The sequence below is a fragment of the Rhipicephalus sanguineus genome, chromosome 1 (assembly GCF_013339695.2).
Source record: "Rhipicephalus sanguineus isolate Rsan-2018 chromosome 1, BIME_Rsan_1.4, whole genome shotgun sequence".
Lineage (NCBI taxonomy): Eukaryota > Metazoa > Arthropoda > Arachnida > Ixodida > Ixodidae > Rhipicephalus > Rhipicephalus sanguineus.
In genome coordinates, this window is record NC_051176.1 from 268,131,466 (window position 1) to 268,154,282 (window position 22,817).

Sequence of the window (22,817 nt, forward strand, 5' to 3'; positions counted from 1 at the left end):
CGAGCGACCGGCGGCGTTTTTGCAGCGCAGGACGTCGCCGTCTCGAAGTTCAGCCGTCCTTCGGTCTGGTTTAGCAGCGCGTGATAGGGACACCCTTCTCACGCGCGTGCCTTTTCGCTCTGTCCCTGCCGCCGGCAGCAGCTAATGGCCCCGAGCGGGCGACGCGCCGAAGCCCTTCCCCTCCGCGTGGGCTGCTGATATTCCCGCGGGACATAACGCGACGAGGACAGCGACAGTCCCGTTCCTCGCGCTGCCCATGGAAACGCGGCCGCCGTCAGCAACGCGGCAGAACAAGGTGCACAATTGCGCCACGAGCGCTGCCTCGCCCGTTCTCCCTGCAGGTCGGGTCAAGGCCTCTGCCGACGCGAGGTCCTCAAACGGCGCGCGCAGTTTCAAACTGCTCGGAGGCGCATTCCTTGCATCTCCGAAACGAGTGGTCGTCTCACCTGCCTTGACTTTCAATTCATGGCGCCTTTGTGTGCCACACTGAAGCATTGTTATTCTTGGCTCCGCACGCGCTTCTCTCCTGTTTCGCGTATATCCCCAGTGGGGGGCGGACAAGGCCGTGCGAACGGACTGGCAAGAAAGTCTTCCGCATCACGCTTTCAAGCCTGAATCGAAAATTCGGCACTGTCTCTCGTGATCGCAGGCCACTGTTAGCGACCGTGCAGTGAAGATGCGCGCGCCTTTGAGAATCGCAGGGAGAGAATTCCCTGGCCGTGCGCCTCTTCGGCGACGCCCGAGGCCGCCTACGTAGCGGTGTTGCAGCTCCGAGGGGCGGCGGCGCAATCCGGAAGTGGTGCGAGCGAGGGACGTTGTGGAATCATCGAACCGAGCCAAGCGGAACGCGTGTTGCGGTAACAGCGTGTGGTTTTGTCTCGTCCGCCAGCGGCTTGCGTGCGCGTCCCCCAGACTCTCGCTAGTTGAGGGGAGTCACTCAAGAGGCGGGCACAGTCGCTTCGTGCATGCGCTGTTGGTCTGAATGTGACGAATATTCGCCACTGAGCGGTTGGATGTACAAATTTTTAGCCATGGCTTTTCGCTACAGTCGCTGCCAGGCGACAGCAGCCAGGCTTAGCGGACCTTTCGTGTATACACGTGACACAGATACACATGGTATAATGTTGCGAACCAGAAGTGTATTATATTTTGCGCGCATGAAGTGCTACTTTCCTGCTTTCAGCATTTCGTGGCCCATTCTAAATAATCTTCCCAAGTCGGCATCCTGCTGGCTTGATACGAGCAGTTGCTTCATCATAAAGAACGCTCGCCTACATAGTGTAGTAATATATTTGTGGAATATTCAGTATGTTGCTTAGCAATGGTCGTGATGTTCACGCTGATATTCCTCTTCTGTTATGTAGGGCCCCTATAGCTCCAGATGTGTGTGGCTTCCAAATATGACCAGTTTAGCTCGCGGATGACATTCGCCAGCGGCACTCAGAAACATGTTCGCTCGATGACCAGTCGTCGAGGTAGGCAATACCAGTTGCGGTAGGCAATACCATTGGAGGCTTCTAAACAACTCGAAGCTTAGGAGTAAGCCTTTTGTTGACATGCAGGTGTGCTTTTTGCAATACTTGGCATGACAGGCATTCGTTCTGGAAAGCATTCTTATCAGAGAACACTAGTGTTTTACAGCTCCGGCTCTAGCATTATTTCGCGACTTAAGTTTGAACGCTTTGTGCTTTTGGAATGTGCACGAGTTCGGGTCTTGCGTTTGCAAGTTGCCGCTGGTGTTATTTCTTATTACCTGTGTACACGGAAGCCTTTGCATCCACGTTTTCTCAAACTATCTATACTGACTCTCAATCATGATGTTCGTTTTGATCTCACTGTAATTATGTCGCGGTTCAGGAAAACAGCATTGATGAAATTTCATTGCCAAAATATGGTGACGTCCTTAGTACGAATCCGACTAATTCTGTGCGTACTATATATAAACAGTAAGCGCACACGCGCCATTTCATCTAATGCTCGTACGCATTGAGGCTTCCCTTTGAGACTGCGTCATCGGTCATGTCTTCTGTGTGGTAGTGCAAGCCAGCCTCGACCGCACATAGCAATGAGCAGTCTTTTGTTCGGCGCACCGTGGCGAGAGACCGCGCATGCATTCATAAATGCATGTGCAGAATTAGACCATCTTTGAACTGGCGCCATGCCTCCTGGAGACGTCGGTGCCGAGGCTGCAAATGCCTGTTGTTCAGCCTGTGGTCTTGGCGCTCAGGCTCGGTGTGAACATCAGGCTGATTCAGCCACCTGTCAACGCCGCTTCTTCTGTGCCAAAGTTTGATTCTTTGCCTGTCGATGGTTCATGTTCATTTACAGCGTACTAGCTTCTGCAGCTCACCTCACCCACTGTATATTAAGGATCCAACGGGAGCTCCCTGGGCGCTGCCACACTCTGCATTGTACTTTTTTTTTTATTTTCGAAAGTCTGCCCTTAGGCATAATAATTATTGATTCAGAAATACACATACAAATTTGCGTCGTGTATGAAGGCCAGTAATGAGCGGTGGTGAGGTCCACTAATCCAGCGGTCAAGGTCGGGTGGTCGGCCAGGCCTGAGGCCTGTTGCACGTAGGTGACGACGACGGCTTCATTGTAGACCCGTGCAAGTCCACAATAAGTGTGTGACAGTTACATCGTGGATTGAGGCGTCGCAAAATGGGCACGATGTACCATAACGGGCCGCGGTACTTTTGCTTCCAAAGGGTGGTCACGGATGGGGTAAGCGCAACCCCAACAATAATGTGTGTGTGTGCGGGAGCACCTTAAAACATGACTGTAGCCATGTATATGACTATAGCCGCTATCTGCGCCTGTTCGGACAGTTCATAAAGCACGTGTTCTGATGCCCCTGTACGTAACACTAGAAAGTTCAGCAGCTCACGACGTCGGCGCTGTCAGTTGTTACATTACAGACCCGTTGTTGCCGTATCAGAGGCGCGCTATCGTATTGTGGCTCCGAAGTTTGGGGAGCTGGCGTGTTTTGCGTAAGCATTGTCTGGACTGATTAATGAAAGAAAAGTAGTAATAACTTATATTCCTTTCTGTATATATTGTACATTTACGAATCAGCCAAAGCTGTCGTGCAGCATGGTTGCAGAACTTCATGGCCGTCGTGTTGGCTCATTGCCTTGAAGAGTATGTACACGGTGTACTGCAGATGCATATTGTTTAGCGGTCAGCAGCTTTCACTGGTTGCCTGCCGAGACAACTGCAGCGGACATAGATGCGCCGTGTCGTGGGCCGACGTCAGAATGGAGTGCGCAAGCGTGCGCTACCCATCGGCCGTCCGGAGCGAACAAGATCCGGGGCCCCTAGAAGGAGACGCCTTCTGAAGGCATATGGTTGGCTGTCTCTCTGCGTTGTCAGCGTGTGAAAAGCCGATGCCCGTTCACGGCCCCCCTTGACGACGCTGTTGGGCCCCTCTAACGCGGAAGTCTTGGCTTGTCTCCGCACCGGAAGACGTTCTCAACGCCGGCGGCGCTCGCTCTCTCTATATCTTTCAGGGCGCCGCTGCGTGCGCTTTCTTTGCCCGGCTCGGCATTGATTGCGCGAGGCCGATTGGTGCCAATAACATTGCGTCCTGGCGCGATTGCGCTCGATAGCACCGCTTGGTCATCTCAAGCGGAACGGGCGCCGAAGGCGTGCTGTGGTTTGAAAACCCTGCTGAACGCTCTGTCGCCGACCACCGGCGAGCCGAATTGACGGAGTTGTCGCGGATGCCAACTTGTTGCGACGGTGTACACACTCAAAAGTTCCTTCCAGACTAGTTGGTTCATGCTTAACTATTCAAGTGCGGCGCAGGCAGAAAGAAAAGGAAGACAGGACAGTCTTCCTTTTCATTATTTCTGCTTGCGCAGTACGTCAGTAGTACACGCTGGTCCGCAAGCTTTTCGGTGTTTTTATTTTACCCGAAGATGCATACAGCGAGCGTATGCATATAGCGCTGCTTTTCCCTGGCGCCTCAGATCTGGCGTATTCTCCTCAGCAACCGCGTTATTTGTCGTAGAAGCGAGGAAAGTTGTCGATGTAGATACAGTACCATCCTTGCTCTGTTCATTTTGGTCGCGGCTGAACGGATTCATGAGCAGTTTTTCTGTGTTTCACGTTGCTCTCTGTGTTCGTCCAGTACGTTTCAACATCGAGCTCGGCGCGCGCGTTCACGCTGTTGCAGCTTTGCATTCAACTGAGGCATTCTGTGTATATCAGGCTTCACGGTCCAAGGTGGCTGCCTACGCTGCACCATCCTCGTCGCCCTTGGCTTATTCTCGCAGAGCGGGCCGCCAGCCCGCGCCGGCTTCAATGAGGTCCATTTCAACGAGGCCGTAGTAATCACACGTGGCTAGCCTTTCAAGGCGGGCCGGCCTTTGTTGTTGGGAGGGAAGGTTGACGGAGCTCGGATGTTTTCTTTCGGTCGCCTCGTCACATTGTGGCGGAGCTCCCCCACTCAGGTTCACGTCCACCCGCTCCGGAAAACGCGAAACAATGGTCCCTGGGTGCCTGCTTGCGCATACTCTACCGCGACGTCGTCTGTCGCAAAGAGCAATCAAAGCGAACCCAATAAGCTCAGAGCGCACCTTTCTCCTGGCGGATAGCGCGGCCAGAGATTGCGCACCGGGCGAGTTGGAGGCCACTCGACTCATTGGACGTAAGAGCAGCTTGGTGTTACTCCACTTTAATGTGGCACTTGTCGCTGCGTATTCAAACTGGATGGTTATGAAACACGCATGCTCTAAGATGTGTGTGCAAAACTGCTTGCTCCTTCCTTTTTTTTTCTCTTTTTCTTTTTACAGCGCCTGCTATAAACTTAATCACACCTATCAGAGCTTGCTGAAATGTGGACAGAGTCGTTGCTGTAGTATTTGGGTCCGTGCGTTTAGTTGCAACAATAACTTCTCCGGGACGCGTGCCACACGTTGCTGCTTAATTGAGGCGCATTACGTCGTGGTTCTGTTTTTCCTTTTTTTCACGACGTGAAGTTCAGCTAAGTTCGTTACGGCAGCCTTTGTCATCTGTCGTTGATAAGACTTTTACGTCACAGGTTTGAGAAGGAAAAAAAAAAGACGAGAAGAGAGAGTGAGAGAATGAAGTGGGTGGCTACAGAAAATTATAGGCGCACAATTTACCATCTCCCGCCGGGCAAGCGGGAAAAAAAAGAGCCATGTGCCCGCGAGGCTGTTCTCCGATTGCGGTCTACTCACTCTCTCCACCGTTCCCGTTTGGCTCTTGTCGTTCCCTTGATTCCGATGGGCTGCCTTTCCGCACTCTGCCCTTTAGATGGCCTGCTTGCGCTCAACGCGCTCGTTTGACACCACCGGCAAAGATGACCAGCGCCGATGGCACGTGTGCACACTAATGGCCGAAATAAGCAGTCACCGGGGCAGGTGTCCTGCCGCGGAACGCATTTGGGATCGTACTGTATATGAAATGAATAGTGTCAGTATATAATATATACGTTCAGCCTTTTTATTTACCTTTGATATCGGTTTTCACATCCTAGTATTCACAGCTTTAAAATGTTTGTGCCAAGAATACAATGCGCATGAGCAAAACGCTAGCATTAGAAATAACTAAGCGGTGAACCGCTTATAGCCGCGAGTTCTGTGTCATCTGTCACACAGGCTTTTGCCACTCGGTCCATGCTCTTCTGCATTTTGGCGAAGAGACGAGGCTACAGTGCGTGACGACGGCGGCTGACGTTCCTCAGTGAAGACTGCTAAACTCGCGTGCTCTACATTCACGCAATTTGTGAATCCAGGCTTTCAGCGCAGACGGTGGCCTGTAGTGCCTCGACGGTCCTTTGGCGGCGCTCGCCTGCAATTTAATGGGTGTGCCTGTCCTCTAGCCCTGTTGGCGTCGAAAGTTCGAATCCCGTCATAGAGGTGTCCGTTGACGTCGCGTATCTACTACGGCTACGACGTCACGTTGCGGTCTCGGAAGCTTCGGCTTTACAACGATATGGTCCATCGTTTTTCACCCCCTTTGTGGTTCGTATTTCTGCCTTTTTTCATCTACCCCCACAGACTCGAGTTGTCACGAGTCGTCGAGAACAAAGCTCTGCTCGTCGCCGGCGGGCGCCTGTTTCTCACGGTGCGTGCCTGTCGGACCCGTCTCGTGCCCTTGCAGCTGTTCCGGATACGGAAACCACGCGTGTGCCGTCATCTTATACGCTGGCTCAGTTCTAGCGACGTGCGTGAAGAAATTATTTGCGCGCCCACTTACCCTCGTTTGTTTTTGTTTTCCTTTTGATGGATGAATGTGGGCATTGTCTTTGCATGCGTGTGTAATTGAGTGTACTGTCTCGTTCTTATCTTTTCTCGTGCCGAAACGTGGGCCTCTGCCTGCATGCATGCATGCAGGCGTGCGTGCGTGCGTGCGTGCTAGCGGAGGTGCCATCGTCATCTCTGGTTCACGTCATAAACATCTATTCGGTGTGGATAGTTAACACGATCCTCGTTAGTAGTGTTTAGGTGAGTATAGCGTAACCCGAAGTTAGCGCGCGTTTTGATCCCATAGCTTCGTACGACAGTTTGTGTTCTGCGAATGACACAGCTAAGTCCTGCTTGGCGTACGCAAGGCAAACGTTTTGGAAGCGCTTGTGTTCGCTACTTCTAAGTGATTCGGCGATCGACCGAACATGGACGGGTTACCTACAATATAGTATGCGTACACTTGTGGTGTCTAGAAGGCCTTTTTCCAACATAGCGTAGTCGTCGTGCTGCGTTTGGTTTGCATGCTTACGACGAAGTAAATACGTTTGCCTCAATGTACGTCATAGGAATCGAAACTATTGCGCCATAAGGGGACATATATACATATATCAGCGGTGCATATAGACTTGCAATACACACCAAGAATTATGCCCCAAGGGCAAGTCTTCACCGCAGAAAAAAAAGAAAAAAGAGAGACGTTTGGAAAACGCTGTGGTGTACTTTGTGCTCGGCAACCTGTTTCCCGTGCGCTCGGCTAAATTGTCTGCATGCTTGCATTTCTGGCGCGTTGGCCCATGAATGGAGCCGCCACAGTCGTTGGCGTGCGTTAATTGCTTCCTTCTGCAAATTTCCGGCTGGCTCGGCTCGGCCACACGGGCCACGCATTAGCATTTGACATGAGCGACGCGGATCTCTCTAAGGTACACATTTCATATGTATTTAGATTACAGGCTTCTGCTACGTACAAGCGAACGTATTCGTGGAGTGAAATAAAGAGGAGATTTTGAGGAAAGGGGGCGAAGGCTTTGGAGGCGAGGCGGCGTTTATTTTCCATCAGCGGTATTTTTTGCCTCTTCGTGGCAATGAGATTGTCGATATAACGAGGCGCTGCATACCAGTGGAAGTGGAGTGCCAAAGCTTCACCACGGAAAATAGTAATTTTCTGTCCCATATCTTTTTTTCTTCGTCTGTTTTCCCGATTGTTTGCAGGGATTTCTGGAAATGCGGCCGTCTTTCCAAGAGAGTTTTTCCTTGGTGCTTATTGTAGCCGAACCATTTTGCTTGAATAACACAAATAAAGCACAGGGTTGTTGCTCTCTTTCGCTGCTTGTGGAACTTGGATCGCGATCTCGTTAATATTGCGTTCGCGTATGGACGTTAAGCCACTCCGCTGTCTCCGAACCGATCGGAATTCCTTCCAGGGCCGTGTTCGGTGTTGCACGTTTTTTTTTTCTAGGACAGTGATCGCAATCTCCTTTTGTCTCCGTTCGCGAAGAACTCTCTCGCGGTGCAATTTCATTCCTTCTCGAGTTTTAGTTTGCGGCGTTTGATGCGAACGTCGCGCTGCATGCATGCACGCAGTTCAGGGCGCACTGCTCGCGTCGAAGCATGCGCGAGCTTGCGAGTGAACGTGCGCAAACCCGGGCGGCGCCGACAAGCCCTCAGGCGAAGCGCGGTCTGCGCCGCTGTGTATAGTTTAGCTCGAGATTGAAAGCGCGCCAAGGCGTTTGCATAATTCCGCACGCCTCGCCTTGCGCAGGCGTCCGAGTGCGTAGCACCACGAGCTGCCGTTTTACAGGCGCTGCTTCGGGCGCTGTCTGCGAGTAATTTTGCGTACTTGCATGGATGCAGGGACGCAGCGGAGGGCGTGCGTGCAGGGCGCCGCCGGCGTGGCGTTGTTGAGCTGCTAACCCACTTTGTCGTCCATATTCGTGCGTCCCGCTCCCCACGGCGGTGTTGACGCCTGAAGCATTCCGGTCCACGTGCCATCGCTGCGGTTTATCAGCCGTTTTCATGCGTCGTTCTGTTACTCGCGGTATTGTACGCCAGTTTCGGGCAAGTTGCACTGGTGTCTAGGCCACTGTGAAAGGCCTTTAGTTACGCTCTAAACTTTGCCCCGTTAAGACGACAGGTGTACAGTGTCTAAACATGCATATACAGGTGGCGAAATCAGTGATAATTTTGGAGATTTTCTATGTGGAGAACAGGGTGACTGGACGTAGGCGCGGATGTTCGGTGCAAAAAGTGTGGGCGTCCTTGAGGTTATTGTTCTCCGTCACGCTGTTACCGCGCCGCGCACGTAACGAATGCGCGGCCAGCAGTATGCGCGTGTAACACTTACCGTTGTGCGCTCCTAAAACGCCCCGGATCAGGCGAGACGCACCAACACGCGAGAGTGATTGATAGGACGCGCAACGGCGGAGGCGACCGAGCCGAGCAGCGAACTTGGCGCAGTGCGTTTGCGCCAGCCGCGCGCACGCCTACCACTATCGCGGCTTGCTTCCCACGCGGTCTGAGCCATTTGAAAACGAGGCGCACGAAGCTGCTATGAGGGATATTTTTGTGGGCAGAAGAATCAGTTTTTCCTCCTTGGTGGTGACTACTGCTAGCAGTAGTATAGTAGTATTTTATTGTTCATATAACCAGCAAGGAAAATTACGAATGGATATGGAAAGCTCGAGATGGAGGTGAAAGCGGGAGACGACGGTGTGGCAGTATTTTCACTCAGGATTCACTTCAAGGCAGCTACATGGCAGGAGTAGCCAAACGTGCCCGCTCACTTCCCTCGTATAGAATACATTCAAAGGTGGATCCTATGGTATCCATTCAGGCAGGTGCGATCGGCATCGAGGCGTTTTGAAGGGGAACACCGATTGAGCGAGAGAGGAGGGGCGCGCCTCCATAAGCAAGGTTAAAGTAGTCCAGCCTTGGACGTCCTTTCCTTCGTGGGTTGCTCGGTTGGCAAAGCCATCGCCGAGAGTAGCCGCCATTGGCGGTCGGTGATGGCTGCGTGCACTTTTTGTTTGCCACTGACATCCCCGCCGTGGCTGTGGTATGTCAGCCTTGACCATACCGCGGCTTGAGGGCCACCGGCGATGCGCGGTGTATACCCGAATAGCTTTTGTTTTCCCATCTCTCGAAAGCACAGTTTCTGTATACCGGTCGGTTGGTGCCACGTTATGCCTGCCGTTAGTTGCTGTAGGCGCACATCTGAAGTTATTCAATAAAAAAAATAATAAAGAGGTCCCATGGTATTGCTAATTCTTTCGCTTTCGGGCAAGTGGCTTACAACTCGCTTCTTGTGCAAGGCGACTTCTGTGGTTGAGCGGCAGCTTGAGGCCGAGTCACAATAGTCAAGTAGTCGTGATGTCCAGATGACACTTGTCGAGAGAAAAAGATGTAGTACCCGATATTTCACTTCGAGCTACTTTTAATTGCTGCTGCAAACTCGACTTTGTTGTCACCGTTCGCGAGATACCTTCATGCTCATGAGGGGCCAAATGCACAAAACTTCTCTTTCGTAAGTGCGTCTCCCCATTGGTCAGCCGGCTTCGCTAATTATATGTCCCACATCGTGATTGGCTGAAATATTCCCTTGCGAAACTTGTTGGCGTAAGTTGTTTTTGTGAATACGGGCCCAGATGGCCCGTTACTTGAGGTGCTATATCGGTTGGGTCAGTTGGAGTTCATGCGACGGAAGAGCTGAGCCTATGCTCGTGCACCGCGTCTTTCATTCCAAGTAAATCGCCTATGCGCGCCCGAGGAAGTTGACATCACCTTGAGGACATTTGTTGCGGGCCTTATCTTCGGAGGGAATCAGCGCTGCAGGCGCAACCGAAAGAATTGCTTCTTGCGGTGTCCTTGGCGAATAAGGGCGCGAGCCACTTATTTTCCTCCTGCTGTATCGAAGCTCGTACAGCTAAGCCGCTTCAGAATGGCTACTGAGTTCAGTACTCTGTCGACGCACTAGGACTCCATGCATTTCCTTATATATGGCCGTCACAGGCGTAGTGCATTTTAAGCTATAGTTTTGCCGTTCATCGCTTGTCGGTATTTCGTTCGTGAGACGAGCCTTTTTTTTTCTCGGGGTTTACGCATGCCGCTTTTGTGGTGGAAAATTGCGACACGTTGATCTTTTCCACGACGGCGATTGCAGTGGTGTTCTGCATTTGTTAACGTACGTGCACCATACGTGCACTAATCGCGAACGAAACCCGCACAACTGTAAACGCGTCGAAGTGCGGCTTTGTTGCTGACTGTTCATGAGAGCGTCTGCGTATAATCATTGGGCAGGAGTATATAATCAACGATTGTAAATTGCCATCTGTCAGCGCCGGAATATAGCGCTTAGTGGCACCATGCATGCCACTGAAACCACCTTCATTTGAGCGCGTACATAACACTGCAAGGCCATGTGCCTTGCGCTGAAAAGGCTGGTCTCAAAGTATTGACCGAAGCGTTACCACGTGTGTTGATGTCCTGTGTAGGCGATGTGTTGGCGCGCAATATCTCCGTGACGTCCATCATTTCTGTTGGCTGAAGAGTTTCCGAAAGAGCATGATTTTACAGTTTCTGGCGCGCCAGAACCGCTTTGACGATATGAATATAGAAAGCGTTTTTATCGCTTTCTTGTCGATTTAAGTATCGCGTGTGATTTCAGGCAATTGCCGGGTCCCTCCTGAATATCATGTTTTATATTCGGAGTGTTTGTGCTGACGCACAATTTCGTGTCACTCGGAATATTAAAGGTTTCGCTGCGTATATACCATCCTTTGCGCATCTAATTATGGAACAGGTTCCTGAAACGTATTTTTTCTTTTACATTCCTTCCCGACCTATTCTACGCTTGATGCTTTTCATCAGCCAGTTGTACTCTTGCTTTACCAGTTTATATGTATACTGATCGGTATACTTGACATTATGACGACGGTAGTCGCGGCGAACACGTACCGCTCGTCATTTGACAAATGCCATTTCCCCCCATGAGGAAGCCTTTTGCCGCTGTTTTCTGCACGCTTTTCAGTGTTCCCAACCGCTGTTTGAGTGTTCCTTCGCCCCGTATTAGACACGTGCTGTCGTGTCTGCTTGCTAGAACGACCACGCTGTCATACACCCGTACTCGTATATATATATATATATATATATATATATATATATATATATATATATATATATATATATATATATATATATATATATATATATATATATATATATTACAGTGTCGTACACCTGTGCGCTTCTCCCGGCGTCGTTGTTCCCCGACTGGGCCGCAAGTAAGCGTCGCATTACTGAGTCATACGTCACCGAGAGCTCGGTTAAATAAGCGACTCGCGCGGCAAGTTGGCTTCCGGGTTCCTCTCCCATTTGCTAACGGTCCCGGCTCGTTGCCCGCTTTTATTTTGGCAGCTGATGTCAGGGCGCACGAGGCGGCTATCGATGGCCTGCATGCTGCGGCCGCGAGGTCGCGATCACGGCGCGGCTGCCTCGTGTCAACAACCTGCGGCGCCGCGTCCTGGCCAGCCCTCCGTCGGAATGTCGCCCGCCTTTTCTGTGACACGCGCGGACTCGGCAACGGACTCTCTCCCGCGCCGATTTCCGGCCCCTTGGACGTTGGCTGGGGCATGCGTGCCCGCCCGCGTGCCCGCGGGGTGCTAGCGGGGCTGACGAAAACGTTAATTGTCCGAGACTGCGCCCGCTCTTTATGTAACTTTGTTCATCTATTTCTCCGCAGAAAGCGGAACAGGTTTCGGCCTTTGCCTCTGTACCAAAGGATGCGCCGGCGGCTATCGGCGAAGGCCATCGGCGCTGCACTTTTTCCCGAAGGGGTGGCAGCAGCCCGATCGCCTGGCTAACGGTCCGCGCGCGTGACCTCCTCGGCGGGGAAAGCGGATGCTCCGGGGTGGGGTCCGCCTCTTGTTTTTTTCTTTCGTGCCACATATCCTGCGCGACATGATTTATACGGGGAAGGTCGGGTGGAGGTGGTAGGAGCGCTTCCGGTCGCGTGGTCGGATCAGCGCGTGGGTCGGACGCCCTCGTGGCGGCCCCGCGCAGGCTGGAAGACTGGAAGACGTCGCGCTCTCGCGTCTCTCGTCGCTGCGAGGCCAGGTGCAGCGGGCTGAGACGAGTGCGCGCCGCCTTCATTCACCCCGGCGCGGGTCGACGCCGCCTGCTCTGCCGCCGACTGCGGTTTCACTCCGCGTGTCTTTCGACGCGCACTTCGCTTCCAACGCCAGCTCCGCAGCACTGTTGGAAAGCGTCCAAACGGCTTTCGCGACAACTAAAATATAGCAGCGCCGATAGCCATCCGCGACTCTGGGCGCCCTAAGTGCTTTCGTATATGCTAGTCGAAATTTTTGCTGCTGCTTCGTGCATCGATCGTGAGAATTGCATCCAAGGACGGCGTTGTACGCAAACGCAGATGTGTGCGTTCGATTGCGGTCGCGGCAAGCCTTCGGGCGTTCGCAGCGCGCGCGCGCACATTTGCAGGCAGTCACCCGACGTCGGACGAGATTCTGCGCACCAGCGCAGATTTTAATTGCACGTGTCTGTTTATTTTATTTTCTCGAAGAATGCAGCGACAGCCTTTCTTACTGTAACCTTTTACACGTTCTAGGGCGGAAATCAGGCCACGGGATGGAGGCACTGTGTGCCTTTGTGTAAAGGATACCAGTCCGACTATCACCGACATCTCTAGGGGTGTGCGAATATTCGAAAATTTCGAATAACGAATCGAATAGCATTCTATTCGATTCGGTACTCGAATCGAATAGTACATACTCGAAATACCGAATATTTTTCGAATAGTTTTCGAATAATTAGCGCCGACGGGAGAACCCCAAAACAATGAAACTTTGGAATTGTTAAAGGCCATTTTTCTTCTTTTAATCACTAAATTACCAGTATGCATGCAGCCCAAGCTTTTACGAAACTACCGACGCTATATTGATTACCGGATGAAGGCGTTTTTTTTTCATGAAAGCTCCATACTCGCTCAGTTTTTACTATGCTGCCTCTGCATCGCATTAATCAGTTCCTGACTTCATCTTGTAATAACTGAAGGTGCACCTGCATTCAGCCTCATGAATAGCAATAGATGCAAGGGTTGTGTTTGCGTAAATTATTCTTGCAGATACAGCTTTCAACACCGATGTCTACATGCCTTCAGTGCCGAGGACCATGTTGCGATGGCAGGTTTATGTGTTTCATTACCGCCTTAGCTATATGCTTCGGTTCAAAATTGTTTAGATTTTATGTCTCAGTTTTATTTAAAAGCAGGCGACAAAGTATCTGCAGTCACTGTTGTATGTTAACTTACAGGTACAAAATATATCGACAGCCCTGGTCGTTGCTGTATACGAGCTTACCTCAGATTTCATAGCTGTGGTATTTTGAGTCAGTTAAAAGTAAGCGCAACGCTCTTTGGTGAAAGTTCGTGAATATTTGGTTCAAACAAAGAAAAAAAAACGCTGCGGAGTTCTAGGACCGGTTTGAGAATGGTTGTTTTACTATTCGAAAACTATTCGAAAAGTATTCGATTAGTATTCGTATTCGATTCGGTGTCGTCACTATTCGATTCGTATTCGATTCGGTTCCAAAATTCACTATTCGCACACCCCTAGACATCTCCCATCGAGCCAACTTCGTTTTTCAAGTGTTCGGAACGCGAAACTTGGTTGCATCGGGAAGTTTTATTTATTTATTTATTTTTATCTATTTATTTATTTATGTGTTTACTAATTTTTATTTATTTATTTGCTCGTGGACTTTCTGTTGTTTTGATGAAGTCCTGTAGTGTGTTGTCTTGGGAAGTTTCAAAAGCTTCTTCCGTATATGTCCTCTGATTTCAATAAGACATGCAATGGGTTGCACTACCTCAATATTGCATGTATACATGCGATCCTTGCAGAAGGAGATTTAGCTGGCCTGTTGACTGCTCGCCCAGCAGTTGAGTTGAGATAGCTTCCGACAAGGGGGCTGCAACTCATCTCTGACCAATCACATTCGCGTCGACAGCTGGGACGTTTGATACGAAATCTGCAGAAGCTGTCAGCGCGCCGTTCATCTTTCTCCCAATCACCGTGCACGCGCTCTTCAGTTCCGCAAGGAGCGCGTATGTGCGGGGGCGCGCGGCTATACACACCGTGTAGTGTATAGAATGACGTGATCGATAGTCGCAGGGGGTCCCGGCCTAAGTGCAGCGCTTGTGTGCTCGTGGAACACGCGTTGGCCAGTGTCGTTGACCCTTCGACCGCTTCTCGGCCAACGGTTGTCGCGCGCCGAGTCGTGACTGGGCGCGATCTGCTCCTGCCAGCTTGTGTTTATGGGGAGGCCACAGAGAGGCCGAGCGATTACATTGGCAGGGGGCGTGCGGAAAGGCAGCTCGTGCCATTCCGAGCCCGGCTTAGTAAGCGCTCCGTGCATAGAGATTAGTGCGATGCGGCCACTGAGTAGACGCGCACGACGTCCTTCCTTTCCCGTCGGAGCGCTCTTGCGGGCACGCGTTTATGCGGTATGGATGTGACGGCCGGTTGTAGTACATACCGTTCGGAAGCTGCTGCGATGGACACTGCATTTCCGCGTCGTGCAGTCTTGGAAAGCCACGGCATGCTTGTTTCGCCGGCGTCGTGGGCGGAAGGCACTTTCAGTGACAGCGCTGCTTCGATCACCCGTAACTTTTGCCCGCTGACGGCGCGCAAAATATTCCAACTGCAAGCAAGCGTTGATCTTTGACTCCTTAGCGACCCTGGGAAACCGTCCTTGGCGTGCACTTTCTCGTTTTAATTCGCTGCGAAACCCGCTTTGCTCGCCTATGGGCGCGGTGATGCGGGCTTATCGAACGTATACGTGTTATGGTGGCCTTAATGTCACTGCTGTGTAACTCATTCCTTCCATATATGGCGGCTGTCTGTTGTCGAAAAGTATATCAGTCACAATAACAGGGTCTCAGTCTGCCGCGGAGAAGTAATTGCAGCTTTCTTTTCTTTTTCCACCAACTACATAGTGCGTACATATTATGAATTTCCGCACTCAATGTAAACGTTACCGGCACTTTGGCTTTCATCGTTGTACATTTATAATATCACATGCATTGTGTAGTTGTCGCGGTCTCACGCAGCTGTTCATTTAGAGGCGACGGAGGAATTCGCCGAAGGGAAATCAGAGCCGTTCTAATGGCACGCCTGCGGGGCCTCTTACGCCGTGATAACCGGCAGTGTTATCGGCACGATCACGCGGTTACGCAATATGAATGTTCTCTGGCCACTGCGCGTGCGCGTAACCTTGCGTCCACGCCGACTAGTTCTCTGGGAACGGCGTTACACATGTCTTAAAGTGGCGGAAGAGGAAGGTGCGGATATAAAGGAACCGAAGCAGTTTCTATGTTGAAGGCTCCAGCACGAACAGTTAGAGGATTGCGCGCAGGATGCTTTATTCTCTTGGTAGCTCGTTTTCTGTGCGCCTTTGTTGGAGCTGCACGACGGAGAACTGGCTCCTTGCGCGTTGAGATGACCGTTTGAGCAAGGGAGATGGTCTTGGCGAGATTCTATATACGCTGTGTTAGGCTTTCCGAAGCTGTGTACGGAACACACTATCGCTGATCTTTTGGCTGACGGCCCCCATTGCGGCCTCTGTCGTTGGGCATCCCTTCTCAGGCGCGAGCACAAACCATGGCTCTTTTTTTTCCCCTTTGTGAGCCGGCGCGCGCGAATTGTCAGACGCAATAGATAATGAAGGGAAGTAGCTATACATATCGCTCTTGCATAATATATGCATGCTTTATTGCTGCGATTCGTGTTCTGCTCGAGATGGTTCCGTTTCTCTCAATGTCGTATCAACTTGTTTGTCTGTATTGTTCCGCTTAATATCACGCTTTTTTTTTCTGTGTTCTAGTTTGCAACTAGTGCGTTCTCGCATTTTTCTTTTCCGCTGTCTCCATATTTTGCTTGGGACGGAAAGCCGCTGACGTTCTCTATGTAATTCGTGCCTTTTGTTATCGCGAACCTTCATTCTTAGAAGAGCTAATTTTAGCGTGGATGCGGTGATGGGGACGCTTCGGACGTCAAACTTTTGGGGAAACAGCGGCCTTTTGGCAAGATTTGCAAGAGCGTGACCTGAGTACGTATCAGGTCAACGCCTGTCGAACCTCGAAGAGTGTCTCGTTCGTGCTTTTCTGGGCCTTTTGAATTGTTTGGATTTGACGAACACGCGTGAAAGGGTACGGTGCGAGAAAAAAAAAAAGTTTAAGAAGAGAGAGAGAAAAAAGAAAGGGAATGTATTTTTGCTTGCACCAGTTGCGGTCACTTCCGCGTGCTGTACTGTTGATATGCAGCTCTTCCCGTCAAGTTGGTGGCGGCCACAAACTGGTTCCCCGGGTTCCATGCTTTGGCGTGCGCGATTCACTGGCGCCAGTCGATATGCTATCGACGGAAGGGACGTACTTTCGATCGGGGCGCGCTCTGGCATGCGGGCGACGCCGGCACGATCCGGAGTCTTATCGCATCGGGAAGCGCGGTCCCTTGGGTCAGGCCGGTCTCTCTCCTCACTTGGTGCAGCGGTTCTTCTCTCGACGCCCTCGGGCGTGAACGTGAACGTTATTCGCGCCCCGTTAGGTGATACCGCTCGACCTGCTGCCGCTATGTATACGCACCGGCGAGAGGATGGGCCTCCGCCGCGGGGCTTTTTCTTCCTGTTGCGCCTTGCCGTCTATGCCTCAGCGCAGCTTCTCTTCGGGTTCCAGGTCAATCAAGTGCACCGCCTTGGCTCACCCTGCAACGACCGCGGAATGCTCAAGTTCGGAAGGCGGCATTCGGTGCGACCCGGTTCGATTGGTCGCTCTATTTTTTCTCCGCGTCATGCAGGGAAGAATGATTCTTGCAGTCATCGTGTGTAGTACCGTCAGCAGCTTGTTGGCGGCCTTGCGTCACATTTGCCCTCGAACGCCATCTTTGCGCGCATGTTTTTGCTCGCGCACGTGTTCGGGGACTCATCGGCGCTGAGTGGCTCGCCATCCCGTATGCAGCTTTCGATGTGAGCCTCTGTCTACGCGTCCTTGGAGGAGCGAGCGCGTAGGCGAGGCGTGCTAGCCGGCCTAACCCTGGAATGCTCGAGCGGTTTTTTTCCGGCTGGTTTGCCTCCCCTCCCACGGTAGCACCGCGGCGGCGTTAGCAGCCACGCGATTGGCGCGGCGCAAGCACGCTCGCGTCGCACTGCGGAACGATGCACTCCGGCTCCCATGTATGGCGGCGGGCGAGCGCAGCACCGCCTTTTGTTCTTGTGAGGCCGCAAAGCACGTCCTACGCGTTTACCTGCTGCACCGATATCGGCCGCTCAGATTTTATATAGCCCGCGGCTGCTGCGTCACGGCCCAAAGGTGGGCTCCTTGGCTGAGGTCGGGCACGCCGCCAGTCGCGGTGCGACACAGTTGTGCAACGCCATTCCGTGTCATGCGAGTTACGTGCTCACTGTCGTCTCGAATCAGAGCGGACTCGCTCCTTTGAGCGGGCGGCGTGGACACGAGCCCTTGCCGGCGGGGGTGCGGTGTGCACGTTTCGCGCTCGCGCAGATCGTTGTACCAAGCGCGGCACACAATGGAGGCGCATTAGCGGGGCTGTGCCGCAACCTTCGCTGATGAACAGTGGCAGCGGGCGCGGACTCGAGCACAGCGTGTCAGAGATGGCTGACAGCTAGATCGGCTTGGGTCTGCTGTTTCGTGTGTGCCACAAAAGCAGAGGGAACAGTGGCCATATGCGCGCAATGTAGTCGACGTCGTCCGTGCGCGTCAGTTTCTTGCGGCAGCCTTTGTAGTAGCGGAAACATGTAAAGGAGCGACTGCAGATGAAGCGCATCCGCAAGAGGCTGTTATCGACGAAAATAAATAGCGCATAGAAGCCATGTTCTGTTTGCAGGGGAAGAAAATATACTTCCCTTCGTAGTATGTCAAAGGTGGTGCTTCGGGAGAGCTAAACAAAAGAACTAAAGGCAATTCGTTATTTTTCTATGCCTAGATGATGCAACAAGTCAGAATATGCGTACATCCGAATATCAACAGATGGTACTATATATATACGGAAATAATTGTCGTAGTCGCTGGGGGGGGGGGGGGGGGGGCGCTGTTGTGAATCCCCGTTCAGCTTGAGCAACACGTAGCGCGCCCATGCTGACTCCAGACGCTGTGCTGTGCGCTACGCCCGGTCTTGCAGCTTATAATGCCGCTCGTCAGTGTAATTCCAACGCAGAAACGTCTGTTGTGTGACACTGCTTCGCCGCTATAGCGTGCCTGCGGTGGGCGGCCATAGTCGACTTCGCCTCTCTCTGCCCTTCACGCACGGCGACTGCGACGCATTGGTGAGCACTGATAATGAGTCGGGTTGTCCTCGTTACAGGTTCGAGTATTATCGGGGGTACGCCCAACGTTGCCGCCTCCTGTACGGTATGCATAGTGTGTCGAGCGGAGCTGGCGCGTTTTAACCTTACAGCGATTCCCATAATGCCTGTATAAAAGCGTAGAAGAATGCACTATTTAATGTACTGGTTACTCGTAAGGGTGAGTGGGGCAATTCATTAAATATCCACTAAACACGCGCCGCCATCGTGTAATTCCTGCCTTTCCAGGTCTTCGTTTTTTTTCGCTCGCGTCATTGCATGTTTAGGTTAACCTTGTATGTCTTCGTATTGTTCGGTTTTCTTTCTAAATATATGTGGTCGCAGTAACCCGTGACAGCTAATCCTCCACGGTGCGCCTTTTTGTCTGCTGAGTTTACCTGGTCCCCGCCGTTGCGCTTATTTTTTTCTTCTACGGTGCATTGTGGCTCACTGGTGGTATGCTTTTTTTTTCTCCGATAATTGGTATTTTGTCGTAAATATATGTGCTAATCACTTCCCGCGCGCTTTACCCGAAAAAAAAAAAAACACATATATACGCAGCGATAAAGCGGCGAGTGCGGGGCGCATTTTTTTTTTCTTCGTTTCAGCCGTAATTTCCGCGATCCAGGGCGGATAGAGCGGCATAAATAAGGCGGCGGCTACTGAAGTGTGCCATGCACCACTTCGCGCGGAACAGCGGGTGTTCAGATCGCGGACGTGAGATGCCGCGGCCGATAGCCTGCGGCAGCCCGTTCCCACTCGACAGGCCGGCCCCGACTGTTCGCGTGTCGGTTACGGTAGGTTGCGCACGAGTAAATCATCGCCGTCCGGGCCTGACATCCGCCATGACGAAGATGTCAGCCTGTAGGCAAAGTGCAGAAGCCTTGCGCTGGTGATTCGGCAATCGTATCAACCCTTCCAACGGAGCAGTAAACAATTCCACGATGGGAGCGTTGTTCGCTCGCCTTTGAGAGGAGAGAAAGACAAAGAGAGAGAGAAAAGCAGCGACGTTTGTGCCTTTTTTTAAGCACTCACATCACGCTTCGTTTGCAGTGCAAACTTTTACTTTTTAAAGGGTATTTTGCTGAACAATGACGATGCGCTTTGATTAGCTGACCGAGGGTACTTCGCAGAAATGTTAAATGGTATGTGAGGCAGTCATTCATTTTCCTAACGCGGATCACCATCTCAGTGCTTGCGGCAATCTTATCGTCGATGGCATGATGCAAGGGTACTATCGTTGCTCAATAGACCAAGTGCTGGGTACAGCACGTATGGCAGTAGTAGTAGTACAGTGCTTACGCGCGAAAAGTGCGTTCTGCTTTCGGTGCGAAATGCGACCACGCCGTCGTTGACTGAGGGTGTTAGCCTCGGTTCCCACTGTCAGTCAACGGTGGCATTTGACCTTCGACCTCCCTGTCGTGCAACAAGCGCTCGGCGAAACTATGGCACTGGTCATTGTTCCCACTCGCACCCGCGCGTGGCAAGCAGCATGCACACCGCGCTTGGACCGCACGTTCCCAGCACAGCCGGATGCAGCGTCTCTGCCGCACGTGTCCAGGCGGGCTGCCCCGGCGTGCTGGCAGCGTTGCGGAAAAGCGCTCGCTCCAGGAGCTCTCCGGGGTCTCGGCCGGTGTCCCTGGAGCCGCGAACACGGCGCACTCACCGGGTGGTACGGAGAGAAGCGTAGGGGCCGGCGAGGTGTTTAATCCTTTGGGCAAGAGCGGCACGACGACTGTACGGCGGGGGCCTCCTTCTGGCCGACTGGTTCTCTGGCGCGGCCTGCGCGCCCTTCTGCGCGGGCAAGAAGGCGACCTCCTCGCCGCACGGGTGAGGGCGGCCGTGCCATTGGGCCCGCAAGGTGTGGTCTCCTTCTCGACCCGTGTTGACATGGGGGCCATGCCGTGTTTGCCGTCCTGTAGGCCGCCAAGCAGCGCCAACTCTTTATTGATTTTTTTAATGTCTCGTTCTCATCGTTATAGGGCATTCGCGAGTCGCACGCGTTGTCTTTAAGGCGTTACGACAGAAGGAGCACCGTTGCGTAAATCAGAGGCACGTCTCGTTTCGTCTTGGTGTCAATTGACTGCACCACGCTCAATACGGTGGACTCAAATCGCGCGCTTTTTGTGTGTGTGTGCGTGCAGTACGTGCGGCCGTTTGCGCATTATGACATACCAGCGTTGGTGAAGCTCTACTGCTACCTCTTCCCACGCACGGATTGCTGAATGAAAATCTCTGTAGTATTTCCTGTCTCACAATAATATGGCAGTGTGCGCTCTTTCGGACTTGATTTTTTTTTTCTTTTTTTCTATAATCTTCAGATACTACAATACGTGAAATAAGAATTTTTCGCTTGTGTGTGTGTGTGTGTGTGTCAGAGGGAGAGAAAGAAAGCAACAACAAAAACAAAATGCGTCGCCTGTATTTAAATCAGCGTGCGCCTTTTAACGTTTCAAATCCAATGCATTTTCGCCGGTGGTGCGTAGAAAGGCTTACGAAAAAAGAAAAAGAACGCATCAGTCGATTTTCTTTTTCCGGACTTGTTGGCGCGGCAGTAAAAAATTCGAAAGCAAATGGGTCGAGTGTGCGGCAGCCACTACGGCGCCGTCTGCGGCCAAACTGTGGGGCGCGCCCGTTTGGTTCCTCCCGCGCTTTCGAATTACCTGGCGAAATATTGCTCGATACAATGAGGCTTTCTTTGGTCACGCCGCCGTGCTTCGCAGTCGCACTCGTTAAAAAGGGAAAGACCCATTCGGGCTGGGATGCTTCTCTCTCGAAGTAGAGGAAGCCATGTTCCCTCCCGTTTCGTTCTGTCGGGGAAGACTGCTCGTCCGGGGTGTGTCTTCCTTCCGAGCTCCCGGAGGCGCCGCTGCAGGAATGTACAGGTGGGCAGCCTTTTGTTGTACGGCCCACGTCCGAGAACTTTTCCTTTCCCAGAGCGCGGGAAGCTGCGCGGACAAAAGGCCGCTTTGACGGCGTCCGACATCAGGGTCAGCTTTTGCTGGCTTCGTCGAAAACGGGCGGAGGCAGCTGAGAGAGAGAGCGAAAGTAAACAAACAAACAAAGCAACCGGCAGTGCCGCAGCCACTTTGTAAGTGATTGCGGTCTGTTTTCTTGTTTTTTCGTCCGCAGTTTTTTTTTCCGCCTGCCGAGTCTTTCCGCACTGCACGCCGCCCGAAGTGCGCGCGAAATTCGTTCGAAAGGCGAAGCGGTCTCGATTAAGAAAATACCGCGGGCTCTGCGTTATGAAAAGCGCGCCAAAAATAGCCCCGAGAAAGGAGCATTTCGGGCTCCGCCCCACTTGCGAAAAGAATGGAAGCCAGCTTATTTGCCTCTCGTACGTGACCGTTTTTTTCTGTCACCTGCGGCATGACGCCACGCACGTGCGCCTTTTCGGCGCCTCTCAGGTGTACGCTGACGCTCGCTAAAATTGGCTTCGCCTTGGCGTCACTGAATCTGGGGTTAGGTGTTGGCACCGTCCTAGGGGGCGTGCACAGTCTCCTTGGCATAGAGTTACTGTATATGCTACCTTTAGGTAGATACAGTAACTCTACCTTGGCATACGGCGGAATTGCCTGGCTGCATCGGATGAAATTATGCTCGCAATTTTTTTAACGTCGTGTAGCCTCACCAGAAACGTTAGTTTGCGTGAGAGCGTGAGCGTGTTTTCGCGATGAGCGGCGACCGTGAGATGCCGCCATCAAGGCCGAAAGGAAGAACCATTACTTGTTTTTTCTGCATTTCTTTCGGATGACACAATGAACAGCGCATCTCGGGGACAGGCGTTACTCGAAGGTAGCGACGTCCTTTTTCCGCATAGGAGGAGAGCTCGGAGGAGCTGGGACCTCCACCCTCGGTGGATGTTGCGAGCATCCGTGGGCGGTTCTCGCTGTGTGTGTATACCCACGTGCGCATCTGTGGCGCGTAACGTCGCGTAGGTTCCGATCAACTTTTCTCAGCGTGGCGAGCATAACTAAACCTCGAGAACCCACAAAGAAGGGTCCCTGCTGGGAACGCCAGTGTGAACCTGGATTTTAAACCGTTGAACGAGGTCACCTTGCAGTGGCGTAAACCATGGAGGCGTCAGTGGGTTCCCGACTCCCCTAGTGTTCAGGCTGAGGTGGACACCTTGAAGGTGTCCCCCTCTTGAGGTTTAGCTTTCCGAACATCATATTTAAATTGCTTAAAGGGGTGGTGCCACCATGTTTGTGGCTTGCGCGTTCTTTGCTGTAA

At 52.2% G+C, this 22,817-nt stretch overlaps 2 protein-coding genes across 3 annotated transcripts in view; one reads left to right on the forward strand and one right to left on the reverse strand.

The window, feature by feature from the left end:
* Positions 1-20,355, reverse strand: part of LOC119378935 (leucine-rich repeat and fibronectin type-III domain-containing protein 3) — a 41,320-nt gene extending 20,965 nt beyond the window's left edge. The window contains exon 1 of the mRNA XM_037648031.2: positions 20,251-20,355. The gene's annotated coding sequence lies outside the window, so the exon portion shown is untranslated. The remainder of the gene's footprint in view (positions 1-20,250) is intronic.
* The window catches only part of LOC119378933 (rab3 GTPase-activating protein catalytic subunit), a 246,529-nt gene that overhangs the window by 65,265 nt on the left and 158,447 nt on the right, over positions 1-22,817 (forward strand). The window lies entirely within an intron of this gene.